The sequence below is a fragment of the Hetaerina americana genome, unplaced genomic scaffold (genome assembly GCF_022747635.1).
Source record: "Hetaerina americana unplaced genomic scaffold, ioHetAmer1.1.p SCAF_22, whole genome shotgun sequence".
In the NCBI taxonomy this organism is placed as follows: domain Eukaryota; kingdom Metazoa; phylum Arthropoda; class Insecta; order Odonata; family Calopterygidae; genus Hetaerina; species Hetaerina americana.
In genome coordinates, this window is record NW_027286786.1 from 1,575,007 (window position 1) to 1,596,325 (window position 21,319).

The 21,319-nt window shown below is 42.4% G+C and overlaps 1 non-coding gene across 1 annotated transcript; it reads right to left on the bottom strand.

The window, feature by feature from the left end:
* Window positions 1-20,364: 20,364 nt before the first annotated feature.
* Window positions 20,365-20,437, bottom strand: TRNAS-GGA (transfer RNA serine (anticodon GGA)). The gene has a single exon. It is a non-coding gene; the product is annotated as a tRNA-Ser (tRNA).
* Between the last annotated feature and the right edge of the window lie 882 nt (window positions 20,438-21,319).

The window sequence follows — 21,319 nt, forward strand, 5'->3', positions numbered from 1 at the left end:
AAACACGACCCAGGTTTCGACGTTGAACGTCATACGACCCCCTGCCACACACTCTAGCTGTGGTTTGCAGAGTACTAAAATATCTAAAAATATAACATAACGGAAAATAAAGAAGTGTGTAAGCTAAGCTATTCAGGGAATAAATTAGTAAATTAGAGTAAGGCTCCTGGATTAAGGTCGGCCCCGGTGGCGGTGGGTCGACTTCCTTGCCTAGCAACCCAGAGGTCGCGGGTTCGATTCCCGCCTAGGAGAGTTGGATGCTTGTGATTGTCTTCAATGAATTTCAAGGGTTAGGAAGAAGGAACTATGAAGTCTCAATCTCTTCCCAATAAAGTCGTTACATAAATAAATAAAATAAAAGTTGGCTGTGATAACCCTTTAAGCAAATGACTCGGATGGTCTACAGGTATGTTTATTTAAGGATTATGATGGAGCCATTATGCACTGCCTGCTAAACGTAGTGATCATGGATACGTACTGGTACCCTTCTATGCTTGCGAGTAAACGAAGCATTGAATGGGATTATCCCGAAATTCAGGATGTTCATTATATATGCTTTTGCTGATACTTATCATAGGTTGGATTATATTAACGGCTGTCGATAAACGTTTGCATAAAGGATTTTTCAAGAATTCTGATTCCCTTGATAAATTCTAAAGAGATGTGTCTCAATGTGCCTGCTTTTAATTTGCATCATATTGCGAAGTGATTAGTGAACAATAAAAATATTTTTAATCCTGAGTAAAATTTAGATTTTAACGGGTTTCAATTGTTTATGTTAAAAAGCTATGCCCTCTGCCAAATACTTCACGTGTGGCAGCATAAAGACGGAGAGGGCACATCAAAATGACGGGACCATCATTTCCAGCCAGATCTTCGTATTGATTTTTTGATGAGGGCGCTTTTCTACTAGCTGAGTTCATGCAAAACGCACTTATTGTCACCATATTTTTTGCTTGCCAATACATGGATTAGTTTGATCTCATTTCTGACGAGCTCCGAAGAATGTATCCAAAAAGCCCAATGGGATCCATCAAGAGTTACATATAGAACAGTTACTCTTACATTCCTTCTCAAGAATTTTGCATTATTCTGCGAAAGATCCGAAAGATGAATGGAGAAATCATTTTTATTGAGATTAGATCAATAAATTCCAAAGAAACTGCGGGAGATACCGCAACAGTAACTTTTAACGGAGTCATCCGCTAATGTGCATTTCAATGCAACAATTTCAGAGTGTAAAAATCATTCGCCTTGACTGGGATTCGAACCCAGATCCCTCAATATCCGGTAGAGTGCTTTAGCCACTTAAGCTACCGAGGCGTCCTCTTAAACTCTGAAATTTTTGGGGCTTTTAAAGGAACAAGATGTTGTGACGAAATACCGTACATACAATGTCACAGGCATTCGTAGTCGTGCGCAAGGCGCCACAGTCCACGAGGTTAAAGCCAACTTTAAACACTTATGGTGTTTTCACTTTGACAAATTCCAAAGAAACTGCGGGAGATACCGCAACAGTTGCGCACGACTACGAATGCCTACGAAATACGAAAGTGGCTAAAGCACTCGACCGGATATTGAGGGATCTGGGTTCGAATCCCAGTCAAGGCGAATGATTTTTACACTCTGAAATTGTTGCATTAGATCAATATTTTGTAGACTCACTTGAAAAATACTTATTACATACTAATTCTTTAAATCAGGGAAGTGACGCTATGGTGCATCATTTGTCAGAGAGTGAAAACATATCACCTTTATTCAACGAAGAACTTTCCGTGACAACTTCGGTGGAACTGTTGAGTTCATATGCCTTGCCTTCTTTCTCTTCATCCAACATTCAAGCCCTGTCTTGGGTCAGGTGGTCCACTTTATAATGGGTAACCTCAGGTTACGATGCATACCGAGTTGAAATTGGTTCTAAAAATATTTTTAGAATGAATAGAATCGTATCAAAAGATAATTTATCTTTGAATACTCGACAGAAAATGGGAAGTTTTAGGTCTTATAATTATGTTAATTATTAAAAAGCTAATCAAACACGTCTACTCCTTACAAAAGTTTAAGGAGAGATTTGAGGAGGGGTAGGAAATGGCTCCGCTTAATATTTTCACTAAACGGCATTCCAGAAATTTCTTTGACTCCTGTATGAGTGAAACGGTTTTTTGTTGTAAGTAATTGGCTATATTGTTTCTTACTAGCCGTTGAACGGTCAGTAATTACGTTTGTTTATTCCAATAATAGAAATGAGTATTATGTCTACATATATAAGAAATTCTAATAGTTCCTGAAAGGATATCGTGCAGCATAAATAGCTACTCTGTTTCAAGCCTCGACACACTCACTGTTCTCGTGCATATTTTAAATTTTTAGTTCGTTTAATCCACATTAGGACCAAGCTTTGATAGCTCTCATGCCATTATAAAAGATATTTTGAGTGAAATAGTTATATTTTAATAATTAATTTAGTAAAATATGGATAACTGTAAATACTTTCGATGATTTCTGTCTCACTCTTTGTGGAAGTTCATGTTCATGGAATGAAGGAGACAATGTATTTTCTACTTTTAATTATTTTAGTACTACTAGTTTCCACGCTTGGGGGCTTTCATCAGGTACCACGAGGTACCTGATGATGTCACCTGAGCATTGAAACTAGTAATACCAAAATAAAGAAAAGTGCAAAAACACATTGTGTTCTTCATTCCATGAACTGTAAATACTTCTTCCTTAACGGCTTCGAATAAAGTTAGATATCTCGGCTATGGTTTTATTTCTGAAACAAATGTTTCCCCTGTATTTTGCGATACTTTCCGAGAGTAATCGGCCATTTTGCTTCATCATGTAGTGTATCCCCTAGGCATAGGTATACTATATTCTAGGCCGAGTGGAGTGCAGTTGAGCTGCCGGTTTTACACCCTGCAGGTGAATTACGGCACACTCTCGACTCAACAGGAAATCTAGCCTCTGGACACCCCGTAATTGCGACCCGCCGTTACGTTATCTAGTGGTGAAATGGAACACCGCTCACGGTGGAGTATCTATCCCAAACAGCGAATGAATAAGAGAAATTTAATACAACGGGGTTTGTTATTTTCCGTCAATTTCACATGGCATTGACGCGATACGGTTCGGCAAACGCCGAATGTTTCGTTGGAAAAAAAAGAAGCAGAAGTCGTGAATAAATGGATAGTTAAATGCGGGGCGGACAGGAAGCCGGTGAGTCCGTCCGGCCCTCGACTTTCTGGCCTCCGCGCCAGGGTGTGACGCGGAGCCGATGGCAAATAGGTGAGCAGACAGACACAGGAAGCAGACGGCTCCGGGGGGATGGGGGGCGGAAACCGGAGAGGGAGACAGCGGGCCATTATGCCCTCCTCAACAATGGGCCAATAGGTGCAACCCGAGTTGCTTAATTATACTTGGGCGATCAATTCACGGCAGGGGGGGAGAAAGAAATAAAGAAAGGGGAAAGAAAGCCAAGCGCCTTTGGCCGCGCGCGCGTGCTGTAAACATCCGTTGCGTGGGGAAACCGCTGATGATGGGCGTGGGGAGGAGAGGATATGTGTGAAGGGCGAATGGGGAAGAGAGAAAAAATTGAAAGCCGGCGGTCGCATCGATGCGGAGGGGGGGGGGGAAGAGAGGGGGTTGGAAGTGAAGCGGGCCCGTGTTTCCGCCAACCCCCCTGAAGATGGCAGGCCAGGTGTCCGCCCCCATCTTTTCCGTGGCGAAAATGAAACCGGGCGAGTTTGGGAGGGGAGAATTATTTATGGGTTTTTGTTTGCTCATTTTTTTTAATCCCAACAACTCGCGCAGGCGACGCCCCCTTTCCCTTCCCGTCTCCCCATGGCCCCGACGGGGGGTCCGGGTGGGGGAGCCGGGGGGGGGGGGAGGGGCGGAAGGTGCCCGTCTCCGTGAAAATTTCCTCTCCCGTGCGTTCGAATCCACGCCGTCGCCCGCATCGACCAGGGCAGCACGTCCGTATGCACACAAGCGGCAGCTTGCCTTTTTCACGGCTCACCAAACACTGGGAGCGAAAGCGCCGTTCGGAATTCGTTCCACAAGGATCGTGTGATATTTCCCTTTCCTTTCCCTTTCATCTCTCCCTCCCTTCATCCCTCTCTCTTTACTGTGCGATCGTGAGAATCCGCGGTGTTAGCCGCATCTAGCGAACGAACCCTGTACGGAGAGACGCGGGCTCGAACGCCGGCGCAGTGTCTTGGATTAAGCCGTCCTGCTTCCCCACTCACTCTCGATCCCCCTTCGATAGTTCGCTCTTTTTTCCGATTTGTCCATTCTGGACCGGGCCACGTGCTGCCATTCCCCCCCCCTTCCGCCTCATTTCACGCCCAATTTGAGCGATTAGGTCGTCGTCGCGACGGCGGTCGGTCCCCGTATCGCTCGACTCCTCCGCTGCGGACGACGAATGTGGGCGCCTGGGAAAAGTCCTCCCTCCCTCTCCGGATAAAAGAAATCTCTTCGACCTGCACGTGTCTCTTTTCGTTTTCGAGGGGGACTCCATTCCGACCCCTTGAGCATCGAGAGGCGCTCCCTCACCCCCCCCCCCGACCTCCACCCCCCTTTTCCTTCTCTCTCTGAGAGTGAGTTTGAAATACCTCGCCCTTTACAGTGTCAATCAGGGAGGAGAGGCCCCCTTCCTTCCACCCCGGGCCGCCTCCCTTGCCTCACACGGGGGGCGATCATTAGGCCGGGGGAGGCGTCTCGTCTTCGATTGGTGGGACGTGGGGGGGGCGGGGATTGAAAACCCCCGAGGGCACTCTCGTTTAGCGGAATCGAATGTCGCGCGGGATTGTTTCACGGCCCTTGAATCCACGGCCAAGCTTGTGGCTGTGATGAGATGGCATGATCGAGTGAGTCGCTCGTGGGAAGTTTACTGAGGAAGAGCTGAGGAACTGATTTTTTTTCGAATTGCGGTCCTGGTTGAGAGAACCACAAAATGACCACATTTTGAGAGAAAGCGAGTGTTCAATTGTCACCTATGTGCCACTCATAATTTCATATCACTTATATGTTATTTGCATAACTTTATCAAATGTCATGCTGTAAGTACTCTTCCTTTTTCCTCGTCGTGTAAGTGACCTATTTCATTTCCCGAGAGTTAAACGAGAATACCTTTCCAGGACTATTACCCAAGTCAATCATTTATTTCATCCAAACCTTTAAATTGTATCGATTTATGTGAAAAATAATGGCAATAGCATGAACTTGTGTTGATTTCAACTGTTTTCGATGAAGCTTACCCTTCACGGTACAGAGTTGCAGGAGTCACTTTTGGTATGAATTGTGCATTATTGTTTTATTATAATTCCACCACTCAACTGTCATTCACTGTCACGAAGAGCATTCTTAATGTGCTCCATCTCTCTAGCATCTGCTTTTAAATGGACCTCAAAATGTTGTTTTATTCATCTCTCTGATACATGTTGTCGAGTGTTTAGAACCTTAAGACTTTTGAAACTTGCCGTGGTGTAATCTTTAGCAATAAGGTAGAAATACGGTGTACTCGCAGGTTGGAGCCGATCGACCTTTACTTGGTTACCCAAAAAATAATTTTTTCCCTCAAGAGGGTTGGTTTCACCCTTTGTTCGCCCATAAAATCATTTTTGTAAGAATAAGTTATTTCCATTCTCCTCCGAACCCATTTCTTGCCATCTGCCTGTTGAGAAGGCTTTGCCCACTTTTCCCCCCTCCCTTCCTCCCTCGTGACGCTCGTCTCCTCAGCAACACTCGATAACATCCGCCTCCATTGTCTCCCTCCCTCCTCCCCCGCTCACCTTTCCCACCTCCATTCGCCCTCCGACGCCTCTTTGTTCCTCTCCTTCATCCAATACCGGCCAATTTCCTAATTTCCTCCCGAACACGCATTCCCCCGAGCGCCCTCCGCACCCCACCCACATTCGGAGATCCGATATTCACCCCCGCACCCCGCTTCCCCTCCCCGAAACAAAGTCTCGACTCCCTCCCGCACCTCGTGATCACCCACACACGTGGAGACCATGCACGACTTCCAGAAGGCACCCTGTGACAGAGCGTTCGTTTCACTCCCCTTATGTCTGCTACTTCATTCCCCCGTGGTCCCCGGGATCATTTGCGGCCTCTTTTGTAGATAGACTCGTACACCTGCATCGTTCTCTCCGTGCAGGGCATTTATGCAAAAGTTTGACCGGCGGATTTCCATACACCACCATTTAATGTGCAGTTTTCGCGAATCCACACAGAATTCATGGATATGCACAATATATGATATCAGCTTGCCATTCTGTTAAAAAAAACAGTAGGATCCAGTAAGCAGGTACACTCGATTGGACCCGAGTTGAGGTCTGAATGAGATCCTCTTGCTCGTAATTCCCCGCTAATTTTACCAACGCCTATTATATTAATTATTACCAACCTGCCAGTTAGCCTTTCGTTGTGGGACTAATGCCATAGAAAATATTAAGCTGAAATATTTGCCGCGCGCCGTATCTTAAACTGTCTCTACAAATTTACATTTAAATTATGTTCATTTTAGAAATATTGACAGGTGAAATCGTGGCATGTTGAATATTAGCACTTTGCAATTTTGAATACGTCAATCGCAGTAACACGACCAACTTTGGCGTAAAATCACGCCGTTTACAATACATTTTGACCTCATCTGGAAAATGACGTGTCGGTAGGCTAAATCCAGTTATGTTATTGCGTCAAAAGTATAAAGCATTGGAAATTGGTTTACGTTCATTAATCTCCACCATCTCGCAAAGATCTCACATTTTCTCTTTGAATTTTCGTAACTATAATTTAGGGTTGTGTTCAGAAATATATTATCATTTTACTTCACTTGTATCAATACTAAATAATTCCATTAGAATATTTAAACGAGATTTTCTCTTACACCGCCTTAGTTTGTCTTATTTGCTTCTCATAACTTTAGAAATATTTCGGTTTTCCGTAGAAAGTTTACGTATGCAGCTACAGACTACCGTCCGGTGTACTACCCGATGCATGCAAATTGACATTTCCTTCTCGTTCAAAGAGCGAAGGTATTTGGAACTAGAATTCTGTGAGAATTTCCAACTCACTAAGCAATGCTTGCAACCCCTTGGCTGACTGACAAACTAAAGCTTGGTCATCAGCAAACCTAACTGATTTTACGAATTCCCCGCCCATTTTCATCCCTACCTCCAGTTCTTCACATGCCTCTTTGATCATTTCCTCTGCATACAGGTCGAAGAGCAACGGTGATAATGGGCAACCCTCCCTTACACCTCTTCCTAACACTGCCCAACCGGACTCCCCGTTCCCCACTCGCACCTGAGCAGTCTGAGACATGTACAGGTTGCGGATTAGCCTCCTTTCCCTCCAATCTATTCCTATTTTCTACAGAATGCTCATTAGTTTTTCCTTTAGTATCTACGAAACAGGCAAATACTTCCTGCTTGTATTCTATATTCCTCTCGATTAATAATCTCATTACTGCAATGGCATCACGCGTACCTCTCCCCTTCCTAAACCCAAACTGGTCATCCCCTAAGAAATCATTTTCCCTACTTTCTAACCTTTCGTTTATGGTCCTGACTTTAGCTGCGCGGGATATCAAACTTATTGTCCTGTAGTCCTCACATGACGTAGCCTTTACCTTTTTCGGAATAGGAATTAACACTGATCTAACAAAGTCTTCGGCCAGATTCCTTCCTCAGAGATACTACGAATCAGACCATATAGCCTCTTCCTCCTACATTGTCCTAAAGATTTTAGTAGTTCCGCAGGAATGTTATCCACCCCACGGCCTTATTTAGTTCCATCACCCTTAATGTCCTTTCTATCTCATCGTCTAGTATGCCTGGGTCTAAGCTGTTTTCCTCTACTTCATATTCTTTTTCAATGTCTAACTTTGTTGGTCTAAGTTTTTTTCTATACAGTTCTTTTATGTACTCCTTCCATCTCTCGTGGTACTTTACTGTGTCAACTATTAACTTGCCCACCTTATCTCTAACTGTTAGCATAGATCTCCCTTTCTTACTTCCCGATAAAGATTTAACCTTGCTGTACAGCGCACCGATTTCACCCTTCCTCTGCAGACTTTCCATATCCTCGCACTGCGTCTTCCACCATGCTTCCTTTGCTTTATTTGTTGCCCGCCTAAATTTATTGTTTAATTCTTTGTACTTCATATTGCCTAACTCTGTGTGTATATTCTTCCATTTTCTCCTTTCATCCATCTTTGTAATCATCTCATCCGTGACCTATGGTTTCCTAGTGCTTTTCGCGTTAACGATTCCAATATTGTCTTTTGCGGCTTTAAACAACCCTTTCTTGATACTTTCCCATTTTTCACCAGGGTGGGCTCTGGGACACACAGGTGTCCCAGAGCCCACCCTGGTGGAATAAGTACCTCATAACGGACGTTGGTCAAAATGTGTCCATGAGGTTCCGGAGTGAAATCCATTGAATGTCTTCGAGAAAACAAAGCAGGCCGGACGAGAGTACGGTCAGAAGAGAGACAGGCATTCAGGTATTATTGCCAACATTTAATGCCTTCATCAATGGTCCCTGCCATGTAGTTAATTAACCGGAATCAATCTCTGCCCTATTGTGTCCCTCTACGTTAACCCACTCTAAGAGTCAAGTGTCAACTCAGGCATCCAAGCAAGGGCAATATTAATTCCCAGTCCCCTTACCTCTTGCTTCGTAACACCTTTCCAAAGCGGTGCAATGGATCGTTGGGGTACAGAAGTGAAAGCCTAAAACACGCTTTAATGTAGAGAAACGGGTGGTTTTTTGAATGATTAGTTCTTTCAGAAAACAGCCTTCATAAAATATTCCCGGTAAAATTACTCGTACTTCCCTTTACGTAATTTCTTTTGCCTTTTTGGAAATTAATTTTAAAATACGAAGGTAGATATTAGGAGAATAATTCATAGAAGAAGAAACACAAGAATGGATACGGATACTTATGAGAAACGCATGTCTCTAGAATTAAAAATATCACAATGAATGAGATTTTTCCTCTCTTGAGTTCAACATCTCTGGAGACTTTGAATATTCTCTTGTAAAGAAAATCATCTCAATGTTTAAAAATAATTTCTCTGTTGTAAAATGAAAATTGGATCTCGTATAAATCAAAGAAAAATAATAATAATAACTTTGGATTTAAATTACAGGATTTAAAAGTCACCCGAATAATTTTCAATTATTATTTTTTATTATTGTATACAAGATGTTAAAAGTCCAGCATTTTCATTAACAAAAAGGGGTAGTAATAGAATGTTAGCATAAGAGTGAAAGATAGATAAGATAGCATAAGAAAGAAAGATATGTCGCAGATTATTTTTTTTACTATCACTTAGCCTTATATTTAATACCATGGATTCCACAGTGAAAATCTTTAATTATACATAAGCCCGTTGGAGAAGACATTTCTATGTACTTATTCGGAAAGTAGTCAAAATAATCAGATGTAAACTAAAATAATATATGTGTCAATGTTCTTGGCTTCCATCTTTGGATTGGCATATGGCATTTATAATATCCATGGTGCCGTGACAATAGTGTTGTTCTACACACAATCCTAAATAAATAGACATGTTGTCCATGTAATTTGAAAATCCTCGTGCTTTGACCCAGATATCCAGGTAATGGATGAAAGGGATAACTTAATTAATTGGGATCCAGCATTATTGGAATTTGAAGTGCATTCGGGTGACTTCAAGTACGTAATATTGATGACTTTTCCTTGGTTATCCTTTGGTATGGATTTCGATTCGAGTTTGAACATTTTCTAACGTTTTTTCTCAGCCCACTTGAATTCTATGGATGAATTCCATTTGGAAAAATTTGGAATTCGCTTTCATAAAATACATTTCCATACTCGATCGTTCAATCCAGGTTGGATAGTGAAATGAATTGCTGAAGCAATGGAAGATAAATTGGACAGGGAAAGTGGTAATTTTTGTAGAAAATTTATTGCAATTAAATCGATAATTCAGGTTTAGTAATTGGTTTATAGATACAAAAAATATAAATCTTCATTATTTTCTACAGCTCTTCATTTTAGTGCTTAAAAAATAATTTCGTTTAACGTCACTTCGTCGATACTGTGAAAATGAAATAATTTTTATCAATCATTGACCTTCTCGGGTGAATAATGGTCTATTTTATCTTTCGTATTTTGTTTTTTATGACAAAATTTTGTCAGATTTTTGATTTTGCAGTACTTAAATGTTGTCCAACCCCAGTTTTCCAGATTAAATTCGGAATAAAGAATATTTTTATTCCCTCAATGAATGGTTTTTCATTATGTTGAGATAAACTGGACATCATTCATCTCATGTTCAAATTAACTTTCGGATTACATGCATGAAATGTACCCTGCAAGCCACCATCAGAGTGTGTGGCAGAGGGTGATTACACACAACATAAACTACTTTTGACCCGAAATACGTTTCTTCCTAGCGCTGTCAGATACTGTTATTCTGATCCCAAATTGCTCGAGGAAATAATGACAACTTGAATCTTCGATTATCTCTCGCACTCTTTGAATTCTACCGAACCATCAAGCCCGCAACATTAAGATTCTCTTGCCTTATTTATTTTTTGGACTGTGTACTTGTATTCTGATGATAGGTGTTATACGTATATGAACCAAAGTCCAGGACAAATCGATATCTTTTCCCCGAGTAGCACTAGGAGTTTAAATCATAAATAATATGCCCTATCAAGGAATTTGGTTTGCCCAAGAAATTTTACAACAAAAATATTTAGAAAAATACCTTCTGCTGACATGTGCTCATGCCTTATTGCAATCTTGATGGTGTTACTTATATCGATAGCGTGAATGTTCATTGAAATATAAACCGAAAGTCTTCCAAGTTCACGGAAGACTTTGTTGGGTCTCCGTGCCATGGAAATTGGCGAATTTTTGTACCTATTACTGTTCACGGATAACGTCGACGTGATTATGCTCGGGCTCGTTTATGGTTCTATCAGCTCTCCATGGTTACGTGTATGTGTATGTGCAGACGTGGAAATCAGTCCCGCGATTTTTCTGCTCACAATGTATGGATATAAAAAAATGTAGTTCTCGATAAACATTTAGTGTTTGATACATTTACAATGCTTGAATTTGTATTTACTATTTGAGAGGTTATCTAACATCGATGGTCAATAACATCGTCTTATGAATGTTCCCATTTATGTACCAGTAAACCTCGCTTTCTGAATGAAAACATGACTAAAAATATTTTTTAATTTTACGCCCACACCGGTAATGATATGAGGACGAATAGACAAGATGGTGTACGGTACACCACTCACTTTCTTGGAATTAACTAAACGCAACGATCATTTTTAAGGTTTTCATTGGGCAAGCCTAGAAACTTAATTTATCGTAACATACTAGTTAGCCGTTGTCCTTCATTTGAAGCATTACTCTATGCTTGGAGCTTAGATTCTGGTGTTGCAATTCAACGATAATGCCAGTTACTACGTCGGCCATAGAAGGAATATGCGCCACGATCACACGAGGTCGTTGATTTTGACGAGGCCGGAAAACAGTCTCCCGGAGAACAATGCCGGCAGACACCCCAGCGCCGCCGTCAGGAATTGAATCTCCCGGAACTCTTCATCTCTCGTGCCCTCCGCGAAATCTCCACTCTCGTCGAATGAAAGAGCGCTTGGTCCATGGGCCGATTCGGGCACTTGAGGGGCGGAGGACCATTGGTCTGGCGCGGGGTGAAGGGGAGTTTAATTGTGACTGCTGTCGGCCTGGCAAGGATGCTCCGTCAAATCGGCCGGTGGCCCATTCATAGACTTAATTGGAGCTTCCCGGGCGGCACGGGCAGAATCTGCGATTTCCCCATCGACGGCAGCGGCGGTTGGCTGGCTCTCTGCGCGACAATCGGGAATTGATGAAACAGGATTACCTCATCCAAAAAATACCTTCCGACTCTCCTTCACTTGACAATCGGTCGCGAACCAGGCGGACGTAGCCTTGGGCTCAATTACGTCATTCTCTCCGTCGCCGATTGCAAGATAAGGGTAAGGGTCCGTGTTCATTCCTTCCACGGAGAATGTCCCTCGTCCAATTGCGGATGCAAGACCCATATTATAAGGTGAGTAACACATTAATGATCGCTTGTCTCTGAGGCTGAAGTGTGTGGCGATGCACGTATTCTAAATATTAGCCGGTATTGCAAACCTGAGGTAGTATAGCAGCATGAATATAAAAAAATGCTACTCTTGAAATCAATTAAATTTCATAAAAATGTTAAGGATTCGCATAAATCGCATGTGACGATGATAGGAAAAGCGGATGGATGTCACCCTGAGGTGTATCGCGGATTTAAAAGTCATTATAGCAGGGAGAATGTTAGCTGAGCGGCGTGGGTGAAGGGAAAGGGCAGCCTCTTTGTACGACATAGAAGCGAGCTAGAAGGTGTAAATAATCAAAGTAGGAATAATAGTTATTAGCGTATCAAACAAAGCGTAAAAGTCATGAGGAACCGTCCATCACTTGCCTCTAAGGGATAGTTTACCATTGTATTGAAAAATGAAATATCTTGGTACTGCTGGCCTCCGAAAAATAATACTTCACGCCTTGAATATCTATCTGTAGGTTCATTCTAATGACACTATTCAAATCCGGTTGATATAATGTCTATTCAGTTGATGTTAGGAAATAATAAGATTTTGATGCTGAAAAATATCTATAGGTTGTTAATAAATGGTTGATTTCCCTGACAGTCGATCTTCTTATGATGTTTGATTTCATGGTCGTGTAGACGCCAGAGGTGATTGTGCTTTAAGGCTCCGATATTGAATTTCACCTCGGCACACCTTGACGGCGAAAAATTGATGCCCGCTCCAGATAACTTTGGCGGTTTAATTGTCAACTAATATATCACCTCTTACCTTCCCAAGCATAGTAATTATAACGGTCGTTGGTTTAATATTTTACCTTGCCGAGGTACGTGGACTATTTAGTTGATTTATAATTAAAACACTCTAGTTTTAGCCCGGGGGCACTTAGTTGCTGCTTTCGGAGATATCACCACTGTCCAGTAAAGGGCCGCACTTGGTCCAGTAGGCTGTCCAAAGTTGCTCAAACGTTTGGTCGCCTTTTAAACCTTACAGGACAGAGAACTTCCACACACTAATTCCAGAGCGGCTTTTCCACGACCCGAAGGCTCTCCGGTCGGCGGATTCCGAAAGTTCCTTAAGGGTGCAAAAGTTCTTCGGCGGCACTTAGGATCCATGGTGGTGTCCTTTGAGGGAGGATTTCACTTTTAGGAATGGGAAATTAAAAAAAAATAGAAATAGTCTGCTGGTGCCAAGTTGGGACTGTAAGGGGGTTGGGAAATCGTAGTGGTGACGATGGAGAAGGTCTTCGCAAGCAGACACTCGACTCTGTTGTTGATCGTCCGTCAATACCTACGGGTGGACGAGTTCAGCGCGGTTCTAACCCATAGGCAATTTTCAGTGATTTTGGTGCGTGTACTGTCGTCTCATCAATGCCAATACGATCCGCGATCATGCGCACACTTAACCGACGGTCTTGATTAAGCACTTGACGCACACGCCAGGAAAAAACTGTTACTGATACTTTTTATACAAACCTTTCATGCAATACGAAAGGACCCCAATCTATTGTCAATTGGAGACCAAATATTTCCCGGCTTATGACTCTCAATAAATGAGGCGAGAGAGAGGGAGAGGAGTTCCAATTGCGTAAATCGCGTGATGCCTCTTAATTTGATGGATGAGTTCAAATGGGTTCAAAAGGTGATTTTCGCTCTTCTCTAGAATCCTCGTGAATCATCTTTTCTTTTGAGGCAATATACTGTAATAATATTTCGTACTGACCTCAGTGACATTTACGGCCGTGATCTTTTTCCTCGGAAATAATTCCAAAGTTCCTGAGAAATGGTTTTAAAATTCGATGCTGAAGGCCGTTATCTTTTTTTGTCCGTGTGTGTGTCGGCCGTTCGCGATTCGCCGAATGGACCCCGCCCTCTCTCCCCTCGACGGCTTCGCCCGTTATTCATCATAATTACGGAAACGTATAAATGTCGAGGAGGCCTGCGACTTCACATATCGCGAGGGGCATTATGGGATCGGACGTGCCCTCGACGAAAGGGTCTTTCCCTCATCCTCCCTTCCCACCCTGGCGGACGCCGTCACTCATCTCCCGGGCGGACGTTCTTGTGTGTGCGTACGTGCGTGCGTGCGTGGGTGGGGGGTTGCGTGCGTGTGCTCGCCCGACCCATTCAAGCGGACAAGCGGATCGAAAGCGGTTTTGTGTCGCTCGGACGTGAACGACTTCCGGTCGTAAAGCGTGATCACATCAGTCAAGCTCCGCTTCCGATTCCGCCCGATAGATGGCAGGCGGGATAGAGGAAGGAAATGGCGGGACGGGTGACATTAAAGCATTGGCTCTTGTGGAATGCATTGTACTTCAACTCCCCTCGGAACCACTGGATCAAGAATCAATTTATTACGAAGTTTAGATAAATCGAGCTCCCCTATGGATTCAGGGCTTAGGTGCAGCAGTCATTATTACACTCTGCTTTAACGACGCATCTGTTGGATACCCGACTATACCTGGCATGCAATCTATCATCATGAAAACCAGTGGGCAGTCGAATCTTTTTCACAGCACATGAGGTCTCAACTTGGTTTTCAGTTGAATATTGCTGTTTAATAAATTCCTATAAAGAGTTTAGCAAACTGCTACCGGTTTTATGACAACAGTCTATTTCTGTTTCCGAAGCAAAGTTTATTCTGCACAATATTACACTGATGAGTTAATTGTCAGAATGATACTTAGCTCAATATTGGGCGCTTAATTAAGGGAATAATTGTTGTAAAATTTCTCTTTTTTTCGTTGAACTTTTGAAAGCAACTACTAAGTCAACCACTTGAGCATTCCCTTGACAGATTCATCAACAGGGGGCGATCCGGAAGGTTTACCATTACTTTTTTGAAGTAATTAAGGCCTTTAACCACCTCGAAACTTGTGAGTAGGACAGAGCACAGTTCCCGTAAGCCTCACGAATCATTTTGTTAGTCTCCTCAAGAGATTTTTTCAGTTTAGCACAAAACTTAGTAATCGCGTAACGTTGTTCGATCGTCGATTCCGTTTTTGTCATGACAAAGTCGGCGCGCAGAGGTTTACAATAACTAAGGGCCCGTCACTTTCACAGCTTGGAGAGCACTAAGGCCGGTTTCGCGGCAAAGCTTAGCGTTCCCCATAACTACTTCAAGTAGTTTGATCTCACTCCAAGAAATAGGAGCGGCGCAGGAAATTCAATTGCATTACTTTTGGAACGCACCCTGTACATCTCATAGTACCCCGCAAGCCTGCACAAGGGCGTGTGATGCGAGGTGTTAGGTCACCACCCGTAATTGAGTATAAAACTGCATTGAAAACCCCTCAATTTCATACCAATCTACACCCACAAAGTCGTATATACGAGTATTCATGCAAAAACCTTTAAACATACACGAATGCAAATACATATGCTATCAACTATTATGCATATGCTCCTACGAATATACCTTATGTCTATGCAACCTTTAATCTTGTCCTGACTTGTAAATTAAATGCCTTCATTATTTATCAGGTGACTTTGGTTTCTTAGAATTATGATTCCGGATTGTCCGGAACTCCAATAATTGCCACGCGAAAAATATTAATAGAATGGGGGCATCAGTCAAGATGGGCAAACTCCGGATAGGGATACGGAGCGTTAGGTCATGAGGAGTGTGCGGTAAATTTGAAAATACTACGGTGGAGATGGACAGCTGGTAAGGGACGTGGCGGTAGTGAGCTAGATTCAGGAGGCGGGGGTCGACTACTTCTGGATCGACGGATACAGGGTGATATACTCGGGAAACGACCAGAATTTAGCAGAATTGGGCATCATACTCAAGAAAGGGTGGGCAAAAAAGTAAAATCCTGCCAGAATTGCAATAAGATAATTCTGGTTACGAGGCCAGGCGGAGAGTCTGCAGTTAAAGTGTTGGCTAGCTGCGAGGGCTGTGCAGGAAGTAACGTCCGTTAGCGTGTGGCGAGGGAAGTAGTGGGGGGAGCCATGTTTGCTGTATTGGCACACGCTCACTCGGGCAGTACACTACGACCTGCGGTGGTTGGAATGCCACGCCGCTTGTCGTTTGTTTACAGTAGCGAGCCAAAATGAACAATACAATTGGAAATCCTGCCAAGTGTAAAATCTGTTTAGTGATAAGGTTCTTACTGGCATTGAACTTCGAAGCTGCTGACTATCATCAGGAAATTTGTGCTCTGCATCGATCAAGTGATGAAAGATAATTGAGTGTCAGTGGTGCTATTAGTTTAGCAGCGAACGAACAAATGTCTATGATGCCCAAGAACTGGTCATCAGCCAGTTCATCTGTAACAAGGCTAGGCCGACCACGGTGGTCCTCATCGTGAACATTGGAGCCGTGGCTATTATTAAACTGAATGCACCACTTCCTCACCATTCCACCTTCACTCATTATTGCGACTCCGTAGATTGCGCAAAGTTGCCTATCAATTTTAATTGACTTGCCGGTTTTTGCCAGTAAAAACCTAATCACAGATCGCACTTCACAACTCGCCGGATTTTCTATTACAGCGCATATTTTAACAATTCGCAATGTCAGCAAGGTAGAAGAACCACAGTCAGTACACTACCATATGTACTGAGTGTAGGGTTGTTTAGACACCAAGATGGTGGCTCTAACCCTATTCCCACAGTCACGCTAGACCGAAACGTAAATTACTTTTTTGACAGCCCTCGTACTATAAATAACGTCCAGCCATCCTGAAAAAAAGAAGTGCATGAATAACTGGAAGTAGTTCTGGGAGCAGTAAAAGGGAAGTAGAACCTAGTCGTGCAGGGAGATAGGAACGCTATGGTCGGAGAGGGACGAGAGCATAGCAGCTTGGCAACAATTAGGCACCAGCCCTTTGAGAGGTACAGCTGTTAATTGACTGACAAGTACGGACTAAGAATATATATGCCTCGACAGTTTGTAAAGATATCTCATGCATTTGATATCAGAAGAAACTTGTCATTTTTTAATAGCTCTGAGGGTTTTGATCTCGCACCAAACCTCTGGAGGCTAATGAAATCCCTAAAGCTATCATGTGACATAGAAGATTGGCAGGGTGGTGTATCCCATTATTCTAACCAGAGAGGATTCACTTATGTGTATTCCTATGGATTCAGAAGCACCCCTCTCATAAAAAGTAATTAGTAATGTGTTTATTCATGCATGTTAACCTGCCAGCCACCGCACACTAGACTTCTTTTGGCACACAATACTTGTCCTCCCCTTACAGAACGTTATTCTGATCTCTTAGCGTTCGTGGGAAAAATGACATCGTAAATCTATCTGCTCTATATTTAATCTCTCCAATTTCATTTCAATGATCTCCATTACGGCAGCACTCAATCTCCTCTACCGTAGTAAGATTCATAAATGTATGAAGCTCTTTGGATGTCAAACGCCGAGCGTCGTTTCAAAAAACACAACGTCCATCTGTTCCAGTCCATATTTGAATGTGCTTGAGAGCAGACTCATCAAGAAGCAAACGCCATGCACTTGAGACAAGTCCAGTGATGGCATACTTCTCTGTATAGAGGGAAAGACCAGGATTCTCCCGGACAACATTCTCCTGTCCGCACCCTACAGCAGATATGACAATAGCACAGACTACTTTCAACTTTGTCCCATTAGGAATCTCAACCCCAATGTCTAGGTTACGCATTGTAATCTGTATTCTTTTAGGTGAGCTATTCACTTCTGAGTCAACTGCATCTTTGACGTATTCATGAAAATCCATCATCTCAGGCTATGGCGTCGCCATCATCGGTGTCTTGCAGAATGCGGAGGGTAGTTGCACACCGCGAAGCGTTTCTGGCAGGACCACCTCCATTTCCCTTACCAGCACCTCGGCGACGTGAAGAATGCAGCTTGGGTCAATCTTCACGAGTGGCGCCCAGCGCCCCTCTGTGAGACCATTGAGGACTAATCATCAGTGTCGCCACAGCCTCAAGTATCAGCCGGTCATCCTTTTCCGGGGGGGGGGGGGTTCCCTGGTTGAACCCTAAAGGAAGAGAAAGAGAAGTTTTTAATAATACAAGTGCTGTTATTGAGAGACCAAGAGAAGGCGATTAAAGACATTTGGTAGGCAGAATAGAGTCCGTTTTCCTTATATATATATATATATATATATATATATATATATATATATATATATATAGTACAATACACAGTAACACATAATATAGAAACACAAAAAAAGAGAACACTCACACGTATTTTCTTGATATTTCGACGGAAACAATCCGTCTTCCTCTGAAGATATAGAAGTAATGGTATAAGAAATAGTATATATATATATATATATATATATATATATATATATATATATATATATATATATATATATATATATATATATAAACTCGTACTCCGCGCCTACGCATGGATTGTGGGACATCAGAATACTCGTTATTTCTCCTCTCGGATGTAGCTTAAGATTCCGCTGTATTTTCTTTTTCATTGAATCAAAATCACTCGAGCAAATATCGTCTCCATCCTCGTCTTCTGATTGATCTCCCGCAAATTCAAATTCGCAAAGCCACAAGAGATGCACAACGGCCGACAGCACCTAATTCCTATGTGGAGCAAAAACCTCTCTTCGGTGGTTTTAGATATTTTTACGTTTTTTTGCGAAATATACATTTAGGGGAAAAGATTTTTTAAAATCAACTATTCCTTGAAATATGAAGAGAATAACAATACCAAAACCAGCCCACGAGAATAATATACAAGAGAGAAATTTGTTTCAATTGTGAAATGGGACAAACATATTACTAGTCAGGTGTAATAGGCTGTTTCACCTGACTGATGACATTTTTGTCACTAATCAGGTAACTTGTGACAAAAATGCAGTGAAAAAAATATTATGCACTTCAGTCTGATGATACCTAATCGGGAGAAACCAGTTTCATATTTTATTAGATTGATGTATAGTTTCTGACATAGGTTTTTTAAAATTTTGTGCAAACCGAAGAACTACTGCCATTGTGAATTTCGTATTAGAACATATATTTATATCAATTTTAATTCAGTCATAACTAAAAACAAAAAATATATTCCACATTTCATGGAGGGCCACAGCCCACATGATTTTACATCTAATACGTTCGTCTCGTTCCAGATTTGGCTTTTAAACCTGCGGGAGAGATTTTCTAATATTCCTGGAAGCAATTTAATGTCGTAAGCTATTTCTTAAATTCCACTTAAGCTCCCCCCTGTGAATTACTTGATAGTTTGTTTTTCACGTTTTAAACGGAGGTGCTCATATAGTAGATCGACTCCGGACGCACAATAGTGAGCCTTAAGTAAGGCGTCAATCCCTCCTTGTTCATCCCTAACGATGAACTAAATGGAAATCCCGCCTCGTAACCAGGGGAAGTGGGAATTCCTTAACACGTTCATTGAAGAGGATATTGACGATTGAACGGCGTCCGTTGTCCACTTTCCTCTTTCTGGAGAGAGGCGGTCGGTCACCCTCTTTCCATTCGCTTTAATTAGTCCGACGCCCATTTAAATGACCAGAGACCCTTTTTGAACCCTTCGGATTGTTCCGAGCCATTAACCGGGTCCTCCCTCATCCACTCCGCCCGTCTAAACACAAACCGCCCCACCATAATAACTGCCGCCGTCGTGCCGTCGTAACGACTCACTCTCTCTCTCTCGGGATATTGGACCGCTATCATGTTTCTAAATGGAAGTTAAGTAATAGAATGACTTGAGTTCCGAGAAAAGTAGGGCTGCATATAAGCATAGACTATGGAATTTCCTTGCTAAGCGGTGACACCAATGAAGCAATGCCGTTCGTTCCATTACCGATCGACAAAATGTAATAAGCAGGCGTGGAGGCCGTGGTTTCTGAAGTTTTTATGAGCTCGAAGAGCAGTTACATCTGGTGGGAACTACTCCAAATATAATCTGCATATGCATATGGTTACGATTTAAACAGCCGCGTTATTCATTGATATTGCTTACAGCTAGATATCTTATTACAATATTTAAATTCAAACCATTACGCTTTTATGCCAACGGCTAGTATAAAACCAAACTAATGAAAAATTTTAAATGTGTTTTGTGTCTCTGGGCAGTTGTTTTGTCCATTAAAATATTATATTTAAAGTAAATAATTAAAAATATGCCACAAAAAATATGTTTGCTAAATTCCAAGGAAACTGCGGGAGATGCTGCAACAGTAACCTTTAACGGAGTCATCCGCTAATGTGCATTTCAATGCAACAAATTCAGAGTGTAAAAATCATTCGCCTTGACTGGGATTCGAACCCAGATCCCTCAATTTCCAGTCGAGTGCTTTAGCCACTTAAGCTACCGAGGCGTCATCTTATACACTGATATGTTGCGGGTTTATACACTGAAATGTTGCGGAACACTTATGGTGTTTATAATTTGACAAATTCCAAAGAAACTACAACAACAAACAACTGCAACTACTACAACAAACAACTGCAACAGCAAACAACTGCAACTACAACTGCAACAAAGACTGTGGGGCGTCGCGCACGACTACGAATGCCTGTGATATTGTATGTACGGTATTTCGTCACAACATCTTGTTCCTTTAAAAGCCCCAAAAATTTCAGAGTTTAAGAGGACGCCTCGGTAGCTTAAGTGGCTAAAGCACTCTACCGGATATTGAGGGATCTGGGTTCGAATCCCAGTCAAGGCGAATGATTTTTTACACTCTGAATTTGTTGCATTGAAATACGTTTGCTCTTTGTAAATATGAAGTTTTTATATTCAGGCTTTGACGAAATGTAGTTTCGTATTTACATTTGCGGAAAATTTTTCTGATAAGAAATATTTCCATCTCACGGTCTTTTGCGTCCAACTCGTGTCATAGACCCACGAGTCAGCGAGTCAATTCTTTGTTTCTTAAAAAACAAAAAAAGCCGTCTTCCTTGAGTCCCTGGGGCGCTCGAACTCCTCTCGTAAGTCATATTGGTCGTAGTTGGGAGAAACCGACGGAAATGCGTAATGGGAGAGTATTCTTTACTATCCGGATTTCCGGTTAATCGAAGCTTTTGTGAGGCACCTTGAAGGCGGTGGACTTCGCAGTGGCGTTTTGTGCTGACCTCCGACCCCGCGTACCCCTCCCATTAAACTCTTTCAATCGCCTCCGCCATATTTAATCTTGCCCACGCCCTTCCGTTAATTCCGTTTCATTCTCTCTCCCTCTCCCGTCCCGAGGCACTCACTT